The sequence below is a fragment of the Pantherophis guttatus genome, chromosome 10, assembly GCF_059756535.1.
Source record: "Pantherophis guttatus breed Tessera chromosome 10, ASM5975653v1, whole genome shotgun sequence".
NCBI classification, from domain to species: Eukaryota; Metazoa; Chordata; class Lepidosauria; order Squamata; family Colubridae; genus Pantherophis; species Pantherophis guttatus.
In genome coordinates, this window is record NC_142072.1 from 24,593,535 (window position 1) to 24,601,552 (window position 8,018).

An 8,018-nucleotide genomic window follows, 5' to 3' on the forward strand; every position below is an offset into this window, starting at 1 on the left:
ATTACATTATCATAATATACATATACCATATATATCATAATACCATATAGCAAATTTTATAGATATAATGTATGTTATACATAATGCTATATAGTTGTTTTAAATAAATAAATAAAATTTCCTCAAAAAATGAAGAAGCACTGGAACTTTCAGAAGATTCAGTTTCTTTTGCAGGTAGTCCTCGGTTTACGGCCACAACTGAGACCAGAATGTCTGTTGTTAAGTGGGACATTTGTTATAAGTGAAATTTGCTCCATTTTAATGACTTTTCTTGTTCACGGTTGTCAAGTGAATCACTGCAGTTGTTACATTAGTAACACGCTTCTTAAGTGAATCTTGGCTTCCCCGTTGACTTTGTCAGAAAGTCACCACTCCCCCAAGGACACTGTAACCGTCATAAATATGGGTCAGGTGCCACACCTCTGAATTTTGATTGGGTGACCATAGGCCAGGGGTCTGCAACCTTAAACACTGAAAGAGCCATTTGGACCTGTTTCCCACAGAAAAGAAAACACCGGGAGACACAAAACCCTTCCCGTGCCTGACTATTTCTTGAGCGGCCACAAAACTAGCATATGTAGTTGAATTAAATGTTCTGTTTTCTTCTGAAACTTTTCTTTTCTTGGATTTATCCGTGGTTGGCCTACCGGGGGGTTTGAAAAGCTCAATAAATTGTCTGCCGGCAGGTGTCGTACATTGGCGGTTGTGATGCATATTTTGAGTGTCAGGGAGCCACAGCAGGGGGCCAGAGAGCCACATGCGGCTCCAGAGCCACAGGTTGCTGACCCCTGCCATAGGGAAAACCGCAATGGTTATAAATGTGAAAAATGATCCTAAGTCACATTTTTCAGTGATGTAATTTTGAACGGACACTAAACAAACTGCTGTAAGTTGAGGACTCCCATCTATGAGCAATTCAGTTTACTCCAGGCAAACTCTGTCAAAGGTCCTTTGAAAGGGAAACCATTCAACATTAATAGGGTTGCCTCAGTGGTGAAATCCATTTTTTTTTACTACCGGTTCTGTGGAAGTGGCTTGGTGAGCATGGCAACGGAAGGATACTGCAAAATCTCCATTCCCACTCACTCCAGGGGAAGGATACTGCAAAATCCCCATTCCCTCCCCATTCCCTCCCCACTCCAGGGGGAAGGATATTGCAAAATCTCCATGCCCACCCCACTCTGGAGCCAGACAGAGGTGGCATTTGCCGGTTCGCCAAACTGCTCAAACTGTTCGCTACTGGTTCTCCAGAACCTGTCAGAACCTGCTGGATTTCACCCCTGGGTTGCCTCTATTCTGGTGCCCGTTGATTGCGAGGCAGACTCAATCCTTGCAGCGTTCATGGCGGTTGGTTGTCCATCAGAAAGGACTCTTCCTCTGTAGGAGTTATTTTTGTTAAGTGTATTGTTTCTCCTAAAGTTCCTGGAATTGATGTTAAAATGACTGACCTGTAATTTCCTGGATCTCTCCTTGTCTCCCTAAAAAAAAAAAATGTTCTCTTTTTAAAACTTGGCCAAATTCTCATGCTCTGGCACTAAGCCATATTTGAGAGACAAGTTCCATATTTTTATTAGAAGGACAACAATTTTCCCTTTCTTTACAACCTCGACTTACAACCATTTGTTTAGGAACCATTCGAAGTAACAGCAGGACTGAAAAAAAAGTGACTTGTTCCCACTGGAACGAGGCCCTCCAGCTCTTCGCCACCAGCGGCGCTTCCCTCCAGCCTTCGCCCAAAGCCCCACACCAGGAGGCTGAAGCAGATCCCAAGTTTCTTTCCCCCTCTGACCGACACAAAAACACTCCAAAGGGGGAGACTCTCTGCAGCAACACAAACGTTCATTGCACGTATCCGGCCCAGGGGCCGTAGTTTGAGGACCCCTAATTTAGTGCAATATAAAAAATGCAAATAATTTTTCTGCGGACCACCAAAATTTTCTTGTGGACCACCAGTGCAACAGACCCCTTGATTAGACTTTCAGTGACATGAATTGGACCAGGGCTGGCCTGATCAATTTCAGGTTTATCTTCTCTAAGTTGATCAGAAAACCAAGCTTGTTTTTTTTTTTTTTAAGTCGCTGCAGAAACCAGGATTCTGGTCTCCTGCAGAGTAGGCACCAAGCCCCAAGGACCAGAAAAAATAAGTGGTCCCACAGAACTGCCAGATCAGTTTGAGCTAAGCAGACTAGGTGGCTCAGTGGCTAAGACACCGAGCTTGCCGATCAGAAAGGTTGGCAGTTTGGCGGTTCAAATCCCTAGTACAGGTCTCCTGTGTGAGCAGGGGGATGGACTAGATGACCTCCAAGGTCCCTTCCAACTCTGTTACTGTTAAGATTACTGCCTCTGAATGCATTTCCAAAACCATCTCCTCCTCCTCCTCCTTCTGTCTCTGATGGCATTTCTCAAACCTCTTACGGTTCTTACTGTTTTACTCAATGGTGTTTTTGTAACGGATTCTTCCAAAATTTTGGCGTTCCTTTCTAATAGCCTAAACTCCCATAGAAAGTTAGCACCCACCCCTCTCCTAGAAGAATGGAATACTTTGAGAAACATTTAAAAGGGCCGAATATTATATTTCCCCTAAAAGAGAAATAGAAAATCTTAAAGGAAACAGAAACTCAGAGCAGGACAATTCCCTGCCCCCCCAAGCAGGTACTAAACTGAGGCCAGCTTTTAGAAATATGGATTTGGTAATTCATTCAAGACAGGGTATTTTGAACAAAGGCAGAATTACTGTGTTTTCCCGAAAACAAGACCCTGTCTTATATTTTTTTTGAACCCTGAAATAAGTACTTGGCCTTATTGCCCCGCGCTCAAAAGCCCAATTGGGCTTATTATCAGGGGGTGTCTTATTTTGGGGAAAACAGGGCAGGTAGAATAGTAGGATCAGTTCTCACTCAAGATCCAAACTAAGAAAGCCATTAAGACACAAGAGGAATGGCCCAGCACAAACTTCCTCATTACATCATCTCAGAGAGTCCAGGCTTCAATCAAACTTAATTCAGACAACCTAAAAAGCCTGGACTCTCTGAGATGAGAAAGGCTCTGGAGGCTGGGGGGGAGAGAAAAACGGGCTTACTGGGCCCACCGTGCCATCGGGTGCCAGAAGTGGGGGGGGGAGAGCAGGGCGGTTGCACGCACATGCATGGGGTGGGGCGCATAGAATTATGGGTGTGGCCACGCATGGGTGCAACCCCCTCCTCCCCCCCGCTCCTGGCACGCGATGGCAAAAAGGTTAGCCATCACTGCTATAGGACGTAGTGCCCCCTGGTGTTTCACTTGCCTTTCTCAATGAGGAAAAAAGGCAATATATTCATCATATAGGAGATACTGCCCCCTGATGACTTACATGAGTATTGCAGGCTTCAGAGCCATAAAAGGGTAAATATTGAAGCTGTAGAACAGGAGTCTCCAAACTTTGCAACTTTTAAGATTTGTGGAATTCAACAGGTCTTGTGGAGTCGGAGTCCACAAGTCTTAAAGTTGCCAGATTTGGAGAGCTCTGCCTTGTGGTGGATCTCTTTGCATATTGCAGGCTGAATAGGGGGAAATAGAACGCTGAATTGAACTCATGGTAGACACTGCCCCCGGTGGCTCACTTGCATATGGCTCACTGGAGAAACTAGGGCAACGCATTTATCATACAGGACATTTGGCTCATTGTGTGCAAACAAAGAGAAAGATTCCTTGCCATCTTCTGAATTTAATGAGAGCTTTTTCTCCAGGTGATAGGGGATAGTTTGGGGAACTAAGTTTCTCACTCTGACACCAGGTAGGGAAAAAAAACTTCTCAGCTTAGCCAACCCTTGCCAAATAAGGTATCGATAGCAGCAGCCCCATACATTCCTAAAAAATGCTTAATGAAAGAAAGAATCCAGTATTTCTTCCAGAATCAAACAGCATCCAAAGGAAATGGAACTGGATGGAGAATATTCCAAGTGTTAGAAGAAATATCCTTCTGGGTTCAGATCCAAGTGGGGAAAAAGACACCCGAAACATGGAGGCTGCTTGGAAAGATGGTTTAATAGTGGACAGGATCACATGGTTTGAGTTCCTGAACAGAAAAGGGCCGAGATGCAGCGAGTCCCCGGATTTTATGCCCTCTCTGGCTTTGAACTTCCTGGGGCCCCGAAAGAGTATCCTGATTGGTTGTCAGACTCCCAGGGGTGAGGGTCTTAGCTAGCTAGCCTTGCTGGCTGATGTAATCTTCCCAGGTGCCATCTAGTGAGTTTCTGTTGCTAGATGAGTCCTATTGTGTTGCAGATGATGGTCCATTGACACAGATGGGAGGGAATTGAGTTTCTGCCCCTGGCCCATTGACAAAGGGTGTGGGGGGCAAGAAGGTGGGAGCTCCTTCATTTTTAAAACATGCTTCTCCATTTCTCATCCAGGGAAACATAATATTCTACCTTTTTAATATTTCCTAAAATATTTCATTCTTCTAGGAAAGGGGTGGGTGCTAACTTCCTACACAAGCAAGATGAAATCACATAAAATAGGCAAAACATAGCCATAAACACATAGAATGATTACATATAAATGGAGACAGTAGGACAGGGACGGTAGGCACACTGGTGCACTTATGCACTCCCCCTTAGGGACCTCTTAAGAAATGTGAAAGGTCCACGGTAGACAGTTTAAGGTAAAAGGTATGGGGGTTAGAGAGACTAACAACAGGATCAGGTAGAGTGTTCCAGACATTTACTACTCTATTGCAGAAGTCATATTTCCTACAATCAAGATTAGAGCGAATTACATTGAGTCTGAATCTACTGATAGACCTTGTGTTATTACGGTTGAAGTTAAAGTATTCATTAACAGGTAGGACATTATGGTAGATAATCTTGTGTACTAAGCCTAGGTCGGAAGGTAGACGGCGTAGTTCAGGGCTATCCAGGCCTAAAATTTAAAGCCTGGTGGAATAGGGAATTTTATTTTGAGCAGAGGATTTGAGTACTCTTCTAGTAAAATATCTCTGGACCTTCTCTAATGTATTGATGTCTGAAATACAGTGAAATAGGCACATAGGCAGGAGAAGATGCAACATTTTGGCTATGAACTGCAGCCACATGTTCCTGGAAAGAACCATTTTTAGTAGAATGTGGGTTTTTGCAGTTTTAAAATCTTGTCTGTTGCAGTGGAACTTTTTTTAAAAAAATCCTTTGTTGGAAAATATAATCTCTTTCTAGTTGACACCAAAAACATAAATGTAAAAAACATTTCCCACTACAATCTTGTTGAACGATTGACCAGAGACAGAAAGGCTGAGTCCAGATGGTGGAGAAATTCAGCCTCTTCTCAGCCAGGCCCACCTGGCACCCACACTGATGTTGGGTCATTTCGATCAGTTTACCTGAGTATCGTAGGCCTTAAGGTCAGCAGATGTCCAACCCTTTGTTTTTCTGTCCTGCAGGTTTGATTTTGTCTTAACTTCTTTTTCTGACTGCTTCCTTCCATTTAGCTCTTTATTGCTTTTATCGTTTTATGTTAGGTTGCTCTGGGAGCTTTTGTTAAAGGACAATTAAATATATCCTAAATAAATGTGTGAATCCACATGAATAAGTAGGAGGGTTTGCCTTCGGGACGGATTTGAATGTCTGCAGTAATTGATGTGTAGTCCAGATTTTCCCAGTGTGCATATCTATGTGTCACTTAATCTCCTTGCATTTTAAACACTGATAGAAATGTCTTTCTTTGCCGAGAATATGTAATCTACTCTGCTAAACACATTTAGAGCAGTATTTCTCAACCTCGGGCGGACTACAACTCCCATGCTGGCTGAGGAAATTGTGGGAGTTGAACACTGAAAGCCTATGTACCAAAGACAAATTCCTTGTGTGTCCAATCACACTTGGCCAATAAAGAATAAAGAAAGAAGTCCACCCATCTTAATGTGGCTGAGATTGAGAAACGCTTGCTCTAGATTTTCTCTAGAAATTAATCAATTGTGATACTTTGAATTTTTTATTTACATTCTTTGTAATTTTGTTTATAAACAACCCAAGGCATAACTAAAATTAGAGCATATCTAATACTCCTTCCTATTTCCCCTATAACCACAACCTTGTGAGGTGGGTTGAGCTGAGAAAGGGAAAGTGGTTCCAAGATCACCCAGCTGGCTTTCATGCCTAAACTGGGACTAGAACTCACCGTCTCCTGGTGATTGGCCCAAAATCACCCAAGTCAACTTTCATGCCTAGGGCGGGACTAAGTACTCACCATATTCTGGTGATTGGCCCAAAGTCACCCAGCCAGCTTTCATGCCTAAAGCGGGACTAGAACTCACAGTCTTCTGGTTTCTAGACCAGCACTTTAATCACTAGACCAAACTGGCTCTCTCACGATTTATTACTATTATTATTATTATTATTATTATTATTATTATTATTATTATTTAGACTTCTATACCGCTTCATAGTGCTTTACAGCCCTCTCTAAGGGGTTTACAAAGTTAACAAAGTTAGCGTATAGCATATTGCATTAGCATTAGCATATTGCCCCCAACAATCTGAGTCCTCATTTTACCCACCTCGGAAGGATGGAAGGCTGGGTCAACCTTGAGCCGGTGAGATTTGATCTGCTGACCTACTGAACTCATGCCCTCGTCACTTCCCGCCTGGACTACTGTAATGCTCTCTACATGGGGCTCCCCTTGAGGAGCACCCAGAGGCTCCAACTGGCGCAGAGTGTGGCCGCGCGGGTGGTTATGGGAGCGACGTGGCGCTCCCATGTAACACCTTTCCTGCACTGGCTCCCGGTGGTCTTCCGGGTGCGCTTCAAGGTTTTGGTTACCACCTTTAGAGCGCTCCTTGGCTTAGGGCCTGGTTATTTACGGGACCGCCTGCTGCCGCAAATGGCCTCCCACCAGCCAGTACGCTCTCACAGAGAGGGACTCCTCCGGGTGCCGTTGGCCAAACAATGTCGGCTGGCAGCCCCCAGGGGGAGAGCCTTCTCTGTGGGGGCACCTACTATCTGGAACGAGCTCCCCCCGGAGATACGGAGGATCCCGGATCTACACACCTTCCACCGCGCTCTTAAGACCTTTTTATTTCACCAGGCTGGTCTGGCCTAACTTTTCCCATTTTTTTTTTTCATGTAAATTTTCATGTAAATTTTAATTTGTTCTTACCCGGGGTTTTAAATTTGTCTTGGGCTAAATTGATTTAATTTGATTTTACTTCTGCTCTTAATTTTTGTATTCTATGTGTTTTATTCTGTGCCTGTTCACCGCCCTGAGTCTTTCGGGAGTAGGGCGGTATACAAATTAAATAAAATGAAAAAAATGAAAAGAAAATGAACTAGCAGTCAGCTGAAGTAGCTGCAGTACTGCACTCTAACCACTGCACCACCTCGGCTCTTTAACTATATCAGCAGTTAAAACAGAGCAAACCACTAAAACACCACATCAGATTAGGAAAAATTATAGATTTACTTCGAAAGGCACCTTAATTCTCACTGGGTTTAGAGAAAGATGTCAGGGGGTGAGCTAGGCACATAGACAAATGGCCCATCTTCTGAGATCTAGAACCTGATGTTTACCCATTGTAACTCACAACTTTTCACTCTCTGCAATATATTTTCTGGCTTTCCACAATACACTGAATCATAAACTATCCCCCCACCCTCACAAGGTCTGGTTCACACCACAGTTTGAGACAGTGGTGAAATCCACTTTTATTTTATTTTATTTTTGCTACCAGTTCTGTGGCTGTGGCTTGGTGGGCATGGCAGGGGAAGGATACTGCAAAATCCCCATTCCCACCCCACTCTGGGGCCAGCCAGAGGTGGTACTTGCCATTTCTCCAAACTGCTCAAAATTTCCGCTACCGGTTCTCCAGAACCTGTCAGAACCTGCTGGATTTCACCCCTGGTTTGAGCAACAATGGTAGAAACTGAAGTTAAATTAAGTTTGCAACTTTGCTGCACAAATGTATAGTGTGAACCCAAGGGAAGAACTGGGAAAGGTTGCATGGAAGCAGGAAATAGAAAACACAACTTTTCAACGGGAACACTTTTCA